The sequence below is a fragment of the Lycium ferocissimum genome, chromosome 10, assembly GCF_029784015.1.
Source record: "Lycium ferocissimum isolate CSIRO_LF1 chromosome 10, AGI_CSIRO_Lferr_CH_V1, whole genome shotgun sequence".
Classification (NCBI taxonomy): domain Eukaryota; kingdom Viridiplantae; phylum Streptophyta; class Magnoliopsida; order Solanales; family Solanaceae; genus Lycium; species Lycium ferocissimum.
This window is the reverse complement of record NC_081351.1, coordinates 42,858,023-42,873,465: the sequence shown is the minus strand read 5'-3', so window position 1 is coordinate 42,873,465 and position 15,443 is coordinate 42,858,023. Positions and strand designations below refer to the sequence as shown.

Here is a 15,443-nt window from a genome sequence, read left to right as displayed (position 1 = left end):
GCTGTCAGAAGTTCTGTGTGTTAGATATTTTGAGTGTTGAAAAAGAGAGTAATGTCCTTGCTGAAACAACAATCCTGTTCAATCTAAATAATTTCTCGCTTAGCTCAAAGACAAATTTGTCCCTTTTACCTTATATTAAAAGTCCCCGTGAGCGGAAAGCTTGTATCGTTAATCAATATGAGCAAGTACAATTTCTCTTTTTTTTTTTTTTTCTTAACTCTAGGCCTAACCTTTTTTTTCAACTCGAGAAATTCGATGTAACTATTAACGGTGAACAATTTTTTGAACTTCATGTGGAATTTCACGACAAATTTGATCATCTTTTTCTGAAAATAAATGAGTATGACATGCAGGGGATAAACTCAAAAAGACAGGGATGAAAATGTACTTGCACCCGTGAGAGGACAAAATGGTAATTCAACATATTAGGGTTTCAACCACTCTGTTGCTGGCTATATAATATTGGCCATAGCCGCAAACACCAATATAGATCTCAGCTTCAACTCTCTTTCTCTCACAAACACACATAAATATACATTCTGAGCTCCTTCCTTCCTTGGGTAGCATATAAGGATGAGGTAGAAAGGGATGAGAGTATTGGGAAGTTGTTAGGTGTGGGTGGGGTGGAAAGATTTTTCTTATTTATTCTTTCCAACCTAATATTTGGTTTGAAAAAATAAGAAAAAGAGATAAATCTTTCCTACTCCTCCCATACCCATGACTTCCACTAACTTCTCCCTTTCTTGATTTCTCATCTGCTTGCACAGTTCATCCGTTTCTTTCTGTTTGTTTGGAAGATTGTAATTGTATTAATTGCTGATTTATTATTAATATGATAGATTAATCTTACTGTAACTTTTGAAATTATTATACCTACAACAAGAACTTGAATGTAAAATATAATCTGTAGAAGTTTGATTGACTAGATTTGTTAATAAAGTAGTATTTTAGTTGGATCATAGCTTAATTATTATATATTCTGATTCAGTGAGCTTCACCTGAGTGTATCTTTTGGCTTCAAAAGATTCAGATAGATCACTTTTAACTTGCACTGTTGTAAGTTTTTTGGTTCATGAGTTAAAGATATACTATGTTGTAGGACAAAAAAGACTCGTATGGTCGTTTAGGGTTGGTTTCACTCTCTTTTACCTAATCCTTTTCTTGTTAGTTTTCAATTTCGGAACTTGGTGGATTGTTGTCATGTTCTTCCAGCTCTTTCCACTTAAGTATCAGACTTGATTTCAAAGGAAGATTAAAACTTGAGCCTATACAACATGTTGAATGTGCAAAAATATCCACTAGGAATCATCCGCCAATCTACAGTTAACTAGTGGCAGATGTAGCCTTACTGTTACGGGTTCAATCGATATATATGTGCAAAACAACAAAATTTCAATATTCCATAACCTTATAACTTAGTGCTTTCAGTGCCACTTTGAACCCTTCAAGTTATGAAATCCTGATCCGCCACTACAGTTAGCAGCAGAACATTTTCACATCCAAAAATAAAATTAAAAAAGAAAAAGAAGAATATTCTTTAAGGTATTCTGATGGTTCAGACCTTAAGAAGAGCAATTGTATCCATTCCTTAGGTCATTCAGATGTCTGTGAGTATCAATTTATTTACGCTCTCTTTCTGAGCAAGAAAATTCAAGGAGAACAAAATGGCCAAAGCGAAGTTATAATAAACATTAAACATTTGATGAGGTTCAACTACAATGTTGATAGAGCATTTGGATCCTTTTTTTGGGGAGCATTTGGATCAGTTGTACCGCGTTCATCCACTACCTATTTTATCCCTGGCTAAAGATGTAGCATAACATTGATTTTCCTAAACTGATGTTGCTAAGAGCTTATTGTTCAAACAAACGTTAGTGTAACATTTTGCACAGCGAGACATGATTGTGTTCAAGTACACAAGCCAGCCCATCTCTCAAGAGTGGTTTAAACCCTTGAAAATATGATTGATATTAGCAGCTAAATCTATTCACCGATTGTGTTAGTCATTCATCCTTAACTTTTCATCTCGTTGCACTAGAGCTCTACGTTATTGCAAATTAGTGGACCAACATGTTGAAGAGCCTTTCATGAAAAGCTAAGAAGTTGGATTGTACTTGGTTTCTGTAGTGAAGGTAAGTGTGTTTGCCACCCTATCAGAATGAAGATTACATGCTGTGAAACTAGTTTTAGCTTATAATTAATGAAGCTGGTAAATGAAACAATTAACAAAAAGAAAAGAAAATGAAGCTGGTGCATTTTTCCTGCCTTTTCCCTTGGATACAAAACAATAAAGCCACTATTCAATTTAAGTTGGAATTTACTTCCACAAAACATAGTGAGAAGAGAAGAGAAAAGTAGAGCAATCAAAGGATGCTGTTGTCTAGCGAACAATCAATGGACAATGCTGTTGAAAACTGTTTGTCAAAACTTAAAATGATAGGGAAAATGAAGATTACAAAGGAATTTGTTCTTTTAAACTCTGGGTAGAGTAACCTTCTAGCAAGGATACAACAATTCCTTAAAGGTAATTATCCAAGCGGCGTTTAGATCTCTAACTTTAGGTCCCTTTGAAGACTTCCATACACCTGGTCTTCATTATTTTCCGATTTTTTCTTATCGCTACGTTTAAATCCTAGCGGTGCATTCAGGTCTTTTTGCATTTCAGCTTCGAGTTAAATCAGTAGATCAGTGGCGAAACTAGAATTTAGGGTGTCAACATATGCCAAACATGAATAAGTAAACATATGAAAAAATCAATGATATTCAATGCATAGTGTGTGTGTGTATATATAATATAAATATCTACACATTATAATTTTCTAGTGAACGTCACATGTGGCTACGCCACTGAATCAGACCAGTTAGTAAAAAGGGCAGTTCGGTGCACAAAGCATGTCGCATTAGCAGGGTTCCGGGAAGGGTTGCACCTCAAGAAGTGCGATGTAAGACAACTTAACATAATGCAAGCATCAGAATAATACATGTATTCAAGCTTCAGGAGATCATATTCTATAGTGTCAAGCATGTGTTACAAAAGCACAGAGAAGCCGGATAATGCAAAATTAAAGAGAAGAAGAGAAGGAATAGTAGAGAGAAAAGCGAAGAATCTTAGAAAGGGAAATAATTTTCAGCCAAGAACTAGAGAACACATAAGAGTGTCCTAACTAACCCCATGAGTTCAATAGAAAATAAAGAGGAGCCATCCGCCTTATTATATCAACTTTGACCTCGATCGAGCCATCAGGAGACTGGTAATCGAAACTTATTGAATATCCAACAACGTTTCTCCGGGGTGCGAGAACGCTTAGTGGATAAAAAAGAAATACTTTTGTAGCCCATTCCCATAATACAACAGAAAGTGTAAAATTGTTTAATGTCATACTGACGGGCAAGGCCACAAAGGCCTAATGGGGATAAATAATTCATGAGACACCTAATCGAGACTGGGGACAGAAACATGAGACACCTAAGTAGGCGTTTGGACATGTTTCAAACCATGGTTTGAAACCATAAGATGAAACCGGCGTTTGAACATGCATTTTATCTTACGGTTTCAAACCATGGTTTCAAAAATTTTAAATATAAAACTTGACCCATAAGTTTATATTTTATAAAAAAGACCATAAGTTGGTAAATATTTTTAATAATTACTTCCACCAATCATTTACTAACCTCATTAACTGCCACCAACCTTTATTTATGTCTACCATGTGGGAGGATTATATTAAAGAGTAGTTACATTTCTATTCATGTTAAATTTTCATTTTTATTGAACTAAAGTTTAATCAATTGATGTTGTATTTTTTAGAAAGGCCTTCTAGTAGTGTATTTATTTTGTTATGAACTATGACTTGCTCATTTGGTAAGATTGTACAAGAATTGAGAATGTTTTGATAGTTTTTCTGACTTGGTGTTTTTATATACATAAAAAATACAACTTAAAATATTCAAATTACATGTTCAAATATAATTTCAAATCATGGTTTGAAACCGTGATTTCAAACCATGTCCAAACGGCTCCTAAAGGTGAGGTAAATTGTAACAACAAGAACCTGCTCCATTTCTTTCATTCGTTACACTAAGGTAATGACAAAGATGGTGACCCCTTTCGAATTTCAAGAATTGAATAAAGTTTGTACAACAATTTTTTTATATATTTTAATTATATTAATTATTGTGATTTATAATATTTTTTACTTAAATTTTATTTTTAATAATTTAAAAAATTTATATTGGAATTTACATTCAAAATTAATAAACTTGACTCTCGAAATTCGAACTTGTCCCATAAATTAAAACGGAGTGAGTACAATGGTCGCTAAACGTGGATGCATATACCCCAAATTTCCTCGTTACCTAACCCTATCCTTCTTTGCTAGCTCCTATTTAACTCCTAGTAGTTTTACAGAGAAAATATTTCTTCAATTCTATTAATCTTTTAGGTTTGAGATATCTATATATCTAAAATTTTGAAAAATGGGTAATGCCAAAATACTGGAGTGGGATAAACTTACAGGATCATATCCCTATCCCCATTCTTTTTTTTTTTTTTTTTTTTTTTTTTGTGCGGATTGGCCTTCAAAAGCACTGGTCTTTAATAATCCTTCAAATTAGTGGTCTTTAAATTTTGTCCTTGGCCTAATATCTCAAGGTTCTGGGTTTGAATCCCGGGTTAGTAAAAAAGAAGAAGGAATTTCGCAAGATAAAAGTTTAATTCGCAAGACAGAATTTTGAATGCAAAACTCTGCCTGCAGGCCTAATTTTTGCCCAAATAGCTTAACTTTGCTACAGAATTTTGTTTTGAGATTTTATTTTTTGACTGAGTTAGGGTTTAAATCTCAAATTTCATGGTATTAGGCGAAGACAAGAAATTAAAAACCACCGATTTAAGGGACAAAAATAAAAAAACCACCCCAAAAGAAGGATGTTCCTGCGAATTGCCCATCCCAATTTTCTCAATCTGCTAGGCCCACGACTAAAAAGCCCAATTTTCTTACAATTAGGGTTTATAACCAGCCACCTTCTCTCTATCTGCTTTTAACTTTAAATATTCGCCCCTATCCCTACCTTTACAAATATATCTAAGCTTCTCAACTACTACTACTTCTCTCTCACTCACACACACACACACACACACACAACACAAAACAAAGTTTTCATGTTTAATTAGGGCTGTGATGAGATATAGAGAAAGTCATGCACCACTCTGATATTAGTGATGTGAAATTTCTCATACCCATATTCTTTCTGAGCTCTTTCTATTTATTTTTATTTTTATTATTTTCCTTTTGTTTAATTTTTTTTTTTTGGTTATTCAAATACAAACATATATAAGAGCCACGTGATGCGATCTTGTAATAGATCAAACCATGATGCGGACCGTACTATAGCCTTAAAGCTTCTGTGGATTAACTTTGGTTCCTGATGGCTCTATTTTTCTTTTCGTTTTTTAGAAAATAAATTTGATTATTTTGAATTTTTTGTCATATTTGAGGGAGAGAGGGAATGAGTAGTCTTGAGCTATTGGAATAAGGATGAAGTGGAAAGGGATAAGGTTATGAGAAGTTATTGGAGTGGGAGGTGTTGTAAGATATAGTAATATTTATTTTTCCAACTAAATTGGAAGAATAAATAAAATTAATGTCTTACCAATACCTCCCATTCCTGTGGCTTCCTGTTACTTATTCCTTTCCTGATTTATCATCCGTTTGCAGAAATTCACCAGATTATCTCTTCTGCTGGTTATAATTGTGACATAATTGCTGATTTATTATTTATATACTGATACTGATGTTTAGCTATATATTTTGTGTTCCTATTTTTATTCTAATGATGTTTCATGTTTTTTTCTCAAAAAACAGGCTCATTCAATTATATATAGAGCGTGTACACGGATACTGTGGGAGAAAGGTAATAGAATATATTTCCCTGTCAAGGTAAGATCTTTTAAAAACCTGCTAATGAGTTAGTTGATGTAAAATTTTTGTTGAACCCTGTTTCATTGCCTGTAATTCAAATTTTAGGTAAATTATGTTCGAATGGAGAAAACTGTGCGCATAGGGATTTAGAGCCTGTTTGGATCGACTTATTTCAGGTGTTTAAGCCACAATAATAAAAACAAGTCAAAAGCCATAAAAAAAGGCTCGCACAAGAAGCAATATGTCATAATCCTATTTGTGTGTACACTTTTCCTTGTATGTCCAAATAAGAATAAGAAATATAACAGACATCTTTTCATGTTGTGATTTTTGTTTTTAGTCACATTACAAACACTGATTATATTTACATTCAACTTCCAAGATAAAAGAAAGAAGACTAATAAGTAGCAAACAAACAAACATACTTTTCAGATTCTATTGTCCAGGCATGCCTATAGGGAAGAAGCTGTTATAAAAAAGAGCACACCACTTATACTCTACTTTGCTTAAGCTCTGCAATTCTTTCAACTCTTTTGTATCAGTTTCATAGCAATAGAGATCACCTTTTAAGGATCTAATCAAGATATCTCCAGTACTCTCACTATTTCTTGGTAAATAACCAATAATAGTGAAGTTATAAGCACTCTCATGAACATCAATACTATACTCTAAACACCATGCTCCACTTTCATTGTCCTTCAACATCCAAATATTTAACATGTGACAATCTATTTCATTCTGAACTAAACATAGATGTCCATTTATTTCAGCCAAATGTGAAAACCTAAAGTTATAGCCATATGGACAACAAATGGTCTTTGTTTCCTCATTTGCCAAGTTAATTTCAAGAATTCTCACGTGATCACTGCTAAAGGTATTATCTTTTGCAAAGGCTAGCCAATAAATGAACCCATTGATGTGGATAGGTTGACGACATGTTCCAGAATATTGTGTGCAACTCAACTTCAAGTCTCTCCATGGCCCTATTACACTTGATTCTTCCTCTAGCTTAAGGGTTAGGATATTGAAATACAAAATCTTTTCAAAACCAGCATAGAATTCCCAGTCATCAGGATCTTCCACCATCCTCTCATATGATACCACAATTTTGTACTCATTTGTTGAAGAGACATAGCCTAAACAAGCTCGACCAGCAAAATGTGAAAGAATGGGCAAAGCTAGTGTCTTTTTGGTAATGGGATTGCAAATCCAAATTTTTCCCACATAGCCAGTTCGGTAAAAACTTAACAAGTCTAGCCCAGAACTGCACACATTATAGCCTGGTTCAATTTCAGCTATACTTCCATGTTCATGAACCAGCTCATAATTAGAGGAGTTTATTGAAGAAAGATGAAGGAGTTGGGACCTGAACAAAGTATCACTTCTTGAAGAGCTGATAAGAGATAGAGTAGGCCTTTTCTTCGATTGATCGCGATGTTGCATCTTGAAATGGATACCGGAAATTGTATGAAGCCATTCTTTTGAGAGACATTTAAGCTGACAAAGTTGTTTGACACCCAGTCTTGAAAATATATCGGTCAAGAGATCTTGTGAAAGATGATCAGCCATGCCTTCGTTCACTTGGTGCGGAATTTTAAGATTAAACCAGCAATTGGAAATTTAGAACGATGATTGTGTACCTCTTAATAACAATGGAATTGTATAATTTTGTAGAGTGATCACCGCCAATTAAAAATTGCCCCAATCAAAGTTCTATTCATTAGGAAATAAAGTTGTATCCTCGAACTATAAATGTCTTTTTGCGTGTCAATATGAAAAAACCTGAGTGAATTTTCTCTCTTTTCTCATAGATGATTAATTCACAATTTGTGAAGACTGTCAGCAAGTCAGTGCATCATATGGTTGACTATCGGCCTTCTATATGCTAATTTAGTTCTAGACTTGCATATATTTGTTCTTGATTGGTGAAAGACGCATTTGCTTCCAAGAGAAACATCTGGAATGTTTAAACGATAAAATTGCATTAAATAAGTATTTTTAAATAGGTAAAATTGCATAAAAAAATTCCTTGTTTTCCTTGATAACAAAGCAATTCCAAATACAGGATTCAAAGTTATTCAACAGTGAATGTTTTTAAATAGTAAAATTGCATAAAATAAGTATTTTTAAATAGGTAAAATTGCATTAAGAAATTCCTCGTTTTCCTTGATAACAAAGCAATTCCAAATACAGGATTCAAAGTTATTCAACATATACGTTACCCACTTTCCCATAATTCCGGTCAACACATAAAAAAGCACGCACACATATAATCCTATATCATGTTTTAAAAGAGAGCAAGAGAAGAAATGAACTTGAAAAACTAATTTAAGTACAAATTTACAAACTAACATGGAAAAAATAAAAAGAGAGGACAGTAACTTGAGTTGAAAAGAATAAAGCTTTCTGTGATGGAAGAACAAGAAGGATGAATAACCTGCAATTTGAATTCTGAACTTGCTGTGATGAAGGAGAACAGTATTTTCTTTGTATCTGCAAGTGAATGTTCATTACTTTTTTTGAGTTGGTTGAAGACGAGAAAGAATTGGGGAAGAATATAAATTAGGTTTTGAAGCAATAAAAAAAGATCTGACTTTTATATTTTAATGTTTCAGTCTTTTTTAAAACTTTTGAGGAATTACATGCTGACTTTTGAGAATGTGAATATTATATTAAGGACTTATTCAACCAATTTTGTTTAAATTTGATGAAGTTTTTTGGGCTTACACCCTAACACAAAAACACGCCTCACGTCTAGACATACGTCTCGAATTGCTGAGCGTATATCTTTGGAGATTTTCGCCCCCCACCATCGCGTTGGGGCATTTCTGGTGCACTTTCTTCTAGGGCTCACTTCGAAAAAGCCTTTTAAAACATTTTGTGGCACCGAAATTTAATTAGGTGAATACGACGTGGCATGCTGCGTCACTTTACTCCATCTCCTCCATTTCTTGTGCCACACACTAGAACCTCCTCCCCTCATCACCATTGTTACCATCAACACCACACCACCGTGACCAAGTCTTATTTGAATTCAACAATCGTTTTAATGAAACTTTTTACTAAAAGCATCAGAGAAATAAAATTAAAGAACTTCAAAAAAAAAAAAAAAAAAAAAAAGGAAAAAGAAACTACTCAGTTCGTTTTTTCCTTGTACCATTGTGAGCAAAATTTCATTCCAAAGAAAGTAAATATGTAGTCTCTTGAACTGCTCTGTTCTATTATGAAGTTCTTGAACTTTAACTGATTAGAATATTTTTTCTACTATATAAAAGCATGAGTAGCATTAGCTGGTATCAACATGCAGAGGCGGATTCAGAATTTAAATTTTATGGGTTCAATCTTAAGATTTTTAGCATTGAACCCATTATATTTTTAAAGTTAGGGGTTCATATCTACTATTTATTGCAATTTTAATAATTTTTTACATATAAATTTAGGCTCCGCGTCAAAAGTTTGGGGTTCAATTGAACCCCAACCTTGTAGGCTAGATACGCCTCTGTCAACATGGCTTCTTAGTTCTTAGTGACAATAAAACATAATTTGAGGGCATTTAGACTTGTAATCTTAAACTATTACTTTTTAGTACTACCAAATAGAGGCAACATAAAGCAAAACACTCCACGTCATTAGGATATGCTCGTAAGTAATTTAAAGTTAATTCTTCAGATAGTTCACCAACAAAGAAGAAAAGAAAGAGGAAAATGATGATAAGAAGTGGTCAACTAATTACAACCAATTGAAATAAGAAAATCTTAAATCATTATATATTTAATGTTCGTATTTTATGTGGTGTAAGAAGAATTTGTTTTTAAAAATTGCATAGTTGATCCTTTTGAGATTTCTATTCTGAATACTTAATAACCAAGTAACGCAAAATTTCATCTCCTTATTCTTTTAATAAAGGATAAGTATGCCTTTATTTTTTATTTGTTTGCTAAGACGGATCATTATATTAAAAACACAGAAAGTATGCCTTTATGAATACACAAAGGTATTTAAAGAAAGTATTTTAATTTTATTGAGTTTTGGAAACATATGACTCGCTTATATTAAAACATTATAATATCGTGATTTAAAATATAACGACTAATAAAAACCCGTTTGATAAATTCTTAAGTGACCAATCTCTCAAGAATATGCGTGATATTCAGGGCCTTCTCAAGGCCAAAGCCACTGAGGCAAAGGTTTTAGGCCCCCAAACTTTTGTGGCCCCATTTTTATTAAGTTTTATGGCTAATTTGTTTCAAAAGATATTGCGACTTATAGTAATTTTATGTAGTTTCTAAATATATAAATTATTTTTTAAAAAAACTTAAAGATTGTATGTCCGAATTCATGATAAAAATAAAGAAGTTTGACTCTCGAATCCAAATTGTGTCACGTAAATTGAAACAGAGGGAATATACAATTATATATATATATATATATATATATATATATATAAAGAGAAGAATTTTTTTAATCACGTGATTGATTAGCTATATATATTGTTAGTCGATTTTTTTTTCCAGAATAAATTGATTTGAAAAAATTGTTAACAACTTTGCATTGTTCTTGACGATAATAAAGCAGTTTTTAATGACTTTATATCTGAAAAGGCTAGAAAAGTATACTTTAAATAAAAATATGTATGACGATCTTTCCTTTTTAAAAAAAATTAGGGCTTCTTTTTTAAGTTTGACTTTAGGCCCTCAATCTTTTTGAGACGGCCCTGGTGATATTTTAAACAAGAAAACAAATTTATATAACTTTCATGTATTGTTTAAGTCTTTAATATAGATTCAATAGAAATAATGACATTTTTGCTAAAACAATTATGAGGCCAGCCTATTATCTTAGCTAAAACCAACCTGCTTAGCAACTATGAGGGGATTAGATTTCTTAAGGACACACAAGAAATTTTTGGGTTCGGAAACATTCTGATTCTTCTACATTTTCGTTGTCAACGTTTTTCCCGTTTATTGAATTCTTAAAACAGAAACTAGTTTTGTTAAATTACTGCTTTGAACACAGAAAGATAACAAGCTTAAGAAATCTAACTTTTTACTGTTTTAATCTTTTGTATTATGATTTGTAAAGGAGATAAGAAAGTACTATTTCAGAGATAAAAAGGTACTCAAAGTACTATTTCAGAGATAAAAAGGTACTCTTTTCAGAAATAAAAAGTACTCTTTTCGGAGACTAAAATTGTTATATCCCGTATTTTGTGCATTGGGACAATCCGGTTTAATTATGATAAGTTAGGGTCCAAGCCATTCCGGGATGCGAAGTCGGGATTTTTGACCTTCGGTTTTGTTTTGAGACATAACGTGTTCATGAATTTGTTGGCATGGAACAATTAGGAAAATTTGGGACAAAAATTGGAATTTGTGGGAGTTAAAAATCATGCAAAAATAGCCATGTTGGCCGTGTGAGTGGGAGGTGGATCCCACACAATTTGTGTTCAATTTTAATTGGAACAACACATGGTGTGGGCCAAGGCACACTTGAATAAGTCTTGCACTAGCTAAAAGGATGACTACTAGTTCATTTCCATCATCCAACACGTAGAAAAAAATCAAGAAAGTTGAAGAACCACAACAAGGCCTCTCGGCCAAGAACAAGAAAAAATCAACTCCCATTTCAAGCTCTTCCAAAATTAATTTCTTGGTGTAAACCCACTATATTGAGGTCCCTAAGTAGCGTGGAGGTATCGTTGGAGCGATCAACCCATTATTTTTCATCCTTGGAAACCCTAGCCTATTGTGGAATTGAAGAGAAAAGGTAAGAATTGATTATGTTTTATGTTTTATAAAGGTTGTATGTATGTTGTAGTATGTTAATATGGATGAAAATCATGAAACAAGGCATGTTGGAAGTGAGTTGTGTGTGTGGTGTTTTAGCCGCAGTGTAGGGTGGGTGTGTGTTGTGTGGTGTTGGAGCTATGAATTAAAGCTTGGTTAGCATGTTGTGATCATTGTAGTGTGAAGAAATGATTGAGAATCATCCATATATGTATATGTTGTGTGTTGGCCGAATGTAGACCATTCATGTAACAAGAAATGAGTTAATGTCGCTTAATGTTTTAGTCATCGTCGTTATGAATTCTATGTTGGAAATGAATGTTAATGACTCAAATTGATGTTGTAATTGTTGCGTACTGATTTGGAGGTTATTGTATATTTAATGTAATTTGTATGTTGATGAGAATAGCATTGTAGAGTGTGAATTGTGGATGCAAATCATGAATTGAAAATAAGGAATGGGTTAAAGTGAGGTTCTCGGTTTAGGGGCTGAATTCGGGTAGCTTGGGGAAATTGTTGGATTGTTTGAAAGGTTGTATGAATTGCTTAGAATGTCTTTAAATATGGTTGGTATGGGTTCGGGTTAATGTTTGAATGTATAAGTATCGAGGTTGGCTTGAAGGTAAGCCGTTGAATTGAAATTATGAATGTTGTTGAATGATGGAAAAGAGAGCTATTATTGTTGCATTGCCTTTCGGATTGGTTGTTGATGTTGCTAGGTTGGTTATTGTTGCTTGTTGTTGATTGATTTGGCCGAGTTAAATTCTCGGGGTAGCCTATTTACGGGGAAATGCTGCCCAAATTTACGTAGAATTAAGGGCGAAATTGGAATTTAATGGCCAAAAAGTCTTTAGCTAATGTTTGGCATTTTATGGCTTGTTTATAGATCGTGGGCAGCCCGAATCGTAGGTTGGATTTAGCTTGAGTTTGGATCATATTGGAGAGCGTTTGAGGTATGTAAAGTAACCTTCTTTCCTTGGCATGCCTTAGTTAAAATAGGCTATGATACAAGCCTCGAGGAAACTCTCTATTCTCGCAATCCGAGCATGTCTATGATTCGTTTTGTTCCTTGGTATTCTTGTGTTGATATGACAAAACATTGATCCTTATGACCTTGAAATTTATAAGTTGCAAAAGTTACATGAAAGCTGATTTTTTTTTTTAAGAGTTTATTCTTTGACGATTCAAAAACTACGAACGCCCATAACTTCCACAGAAAAGCTCGGATTGCCTTGAGATTTTCTTAGAAGGTTGTATGATGTTAGACGAGTATGTTTTCCATAAGCGGGCCCAGCTCGGGTCTATACTCGTCCGTGGGTCCCGCGACGTTACTTTATGTAATTTCGACAACTTTTGAAAGAGAATGTTGTAATTATTATTCCGATTTCAAATATGACTATTTTACTTATCTTTTGAATTTATGATAATGATCTTATGCACATGATTTTGGTATGTAATTATGATTTATGAAATCTGGTGTGAGATGTTCCCGAGTGATATTCGAAAGAAAATCGATTTGATTTCTGTTTTGGCTTATAAATGACGGTTCGTTGCGATTAACATATTAAGTCTTCGAAATTGTTTTGAACTGTATTTGGTTACATTTTTCGCCAAGTCCCGGGCCGATTATGTTTTTCGCACGCACTATGTTGTATTCTGAAATGTGAGGTGTATTCCGAAATATGATATGATGGTTTGATTTACCGATGCGTATTCTGAGTTATGATGTGACCGGTTCGCCGAGCCCCTTTTCGGCCGGGAACTGTCTATATATATATTCTGGTGTTATGATATGACCGGTACGCCGAGTCCCCTTTCGACGGCATCGTGTATGTATGCTATGTTGTATGTTATGTATATGGATTCGAAAATATGGTCAGTTGGTTTCGGATCCGGTGGTAGGGCAAACCCAATGGTGGGGCAAACCCAGTGGTGGGGCAAACCCAATGGTGGGGCAAACCCAATGATGACGCAAAATTTCACATTGGTTTAGGCAAATCCACACTGGTCTAGGCAAATCCCACATTGGTTTAGGCGAATCCCACATCGGTAAAAATATCAGCTCATATGATAAGGTATGATGTTATGATGTGTTTCAGTATGTATATGTATGATCTGCAGTTCAGGAGTAAGCGTGTTGACATTCTGATCGTTATATTTGTTTTCTGTACCTCTGTTGCATGATGTGCGTGTCGGAGGACAGCGTTTTGGTATTCTGGTTATTATGTTCACTTTACCTCCGCTCCGACTATGACTCGATTTGTTACTATATCTTACGCTTTGCATACTCGGTACATATTTCGTGCGACCCCCTTTTCTTCGGGCGCGTTTCATGCCCGCAGTACGTACGTACGGGTGACGATCCGCCGCCTAGGACACCCGTTACGCCGGTGGAGTGCTCCCTTTATTTCGGAGCCCACATTTTGGTATATACTCGTCCGTTGTATATGTATTCGATTGTTCAGGGGTACGGCGGGGCCCTGTCCCGTCATCTGATTCTGTTGTTCTGTATTAGAGGTCTGTAGACACAGATGTGGGTTATGTACAGTTTTGTTCGGATGCGACGTGTGAGTTGTGTTTGGGCGGCCCATCCGCCGTGGCAGCCTTGTCGGCTGCGTGTATATATGCTTTGACATGTTATGTATATTATGACAGCCTTACCGGCTTCTGTACAAAGATATGTGTTTGTATGCGTCCGTTTGGAGCTACGTTTGATATTTATAGATGTATAAGTCGTCTGTATGCCGAATCTGGTTAAAGAGTGCGTATGGGTGCCCAGCTCGGGCACTAGTCACGGCCTACGGGGTTGGGTCGTGACAAAAATCTTTGTGGTTTTCTACTCCGCTGTTGGAGATTAAAATATGCGTGATTTTCTACTTCAAATTTAATATTTGGTTTGAAGAAATAAAAACTCACTGTTTTGTTAAATCTGTTTCTATCAAATTGTATTCGGTTTGAAGATATAAAAACTTCACCGTTTATTAATCCGGTAAAGAAAACAAGCGATAACAATCCTAAAGAGATTTAAAATATTATTTTCACGACGGCCGATCGAATGAAAATTCGCACACGAAAAGGTACTGTTTTGTGCGTGAGGGTGTATTTGGTGAATTGCATTGTGAAACGAAATTTGTAGCATATTTACTAAGTAATTTAAAGTTTACAAGTTCTTCATGGAAGAATGATTTTGTTAAATTACTGCTTTGAACACAGAAAGATAACAAGGTGTTGTTGCTAAACTAATAGTGGAGTGTTGTTAACATGTGATACATGTTGGTAGCTTAGTCTTTGAAAGGCTATTGATCTTCCTTTTTAAAAATAAATCTTAACTTGTAACATGTTTTCAGGCAGTTTAGCTGAATCAAAGTGGTTGAGAAGCTTAAAAATAGGCCAAACCCATCGACAGACACCTGTGGTCGTCCACTTCTTTCACTTGAGCACCTAAAGTGCCCCTTGTTCCATTTAGACACTTTAGGTCACACTTCCTATTCCACTTAGACACTTTTTGTACTATCAGTCAAGTATATAGACTGAGTGTAATTCCCTCGCCGATGACATGTCAAAACAGCGAATTATGTGAAGACATGTGGCATATATACACTAAAAATAATTATTAAAGAATAAAATATGAGTAGAAAAATTATTTTAAAACTACTTAGTAAATTAAAAAAAGGTGCCAAAAAAAAAGAAGAAAGAAAAACCTACTTTCACCCCACCCACCTAACCCCTCCATCCTCCA

General features: G+C 34.4%; 1 long non-coding RNA gene and 1 other non-coding gene across 2 annotated transcripts; both read left to right on the top strand.

Moving 5' to 3' along the window:
* Window positions 1-5,169: 5,169 nt before the first annotated feature.
* LOC132035687 (small nucleolar RNA Z221/R21b) lies at window positions 5,170-5,255 on the top strand. The gene has a single exon (XR_009409406.1). It is a non-coding gene; the product is annotated as a small nucleolar RNA Z221/R21b (small nucleolar RNA).
* Window positions 5,256-5,294: 39 nt separating this feature from the next.
* Window positions 5,295-7,650, top strand: LOC132033950 (uncharacterized). The gene is made up of 2 exons (XR_009408900.1): window positions 5,295-5,750; window positions 5,862-7,650. It is a non-coding gene; the product is annotated as an uncharacterized LOC132033950 (long non-coding RNA).
* Window positions 7,651-15,443: the final 7,793 nt, after the last annotated feature.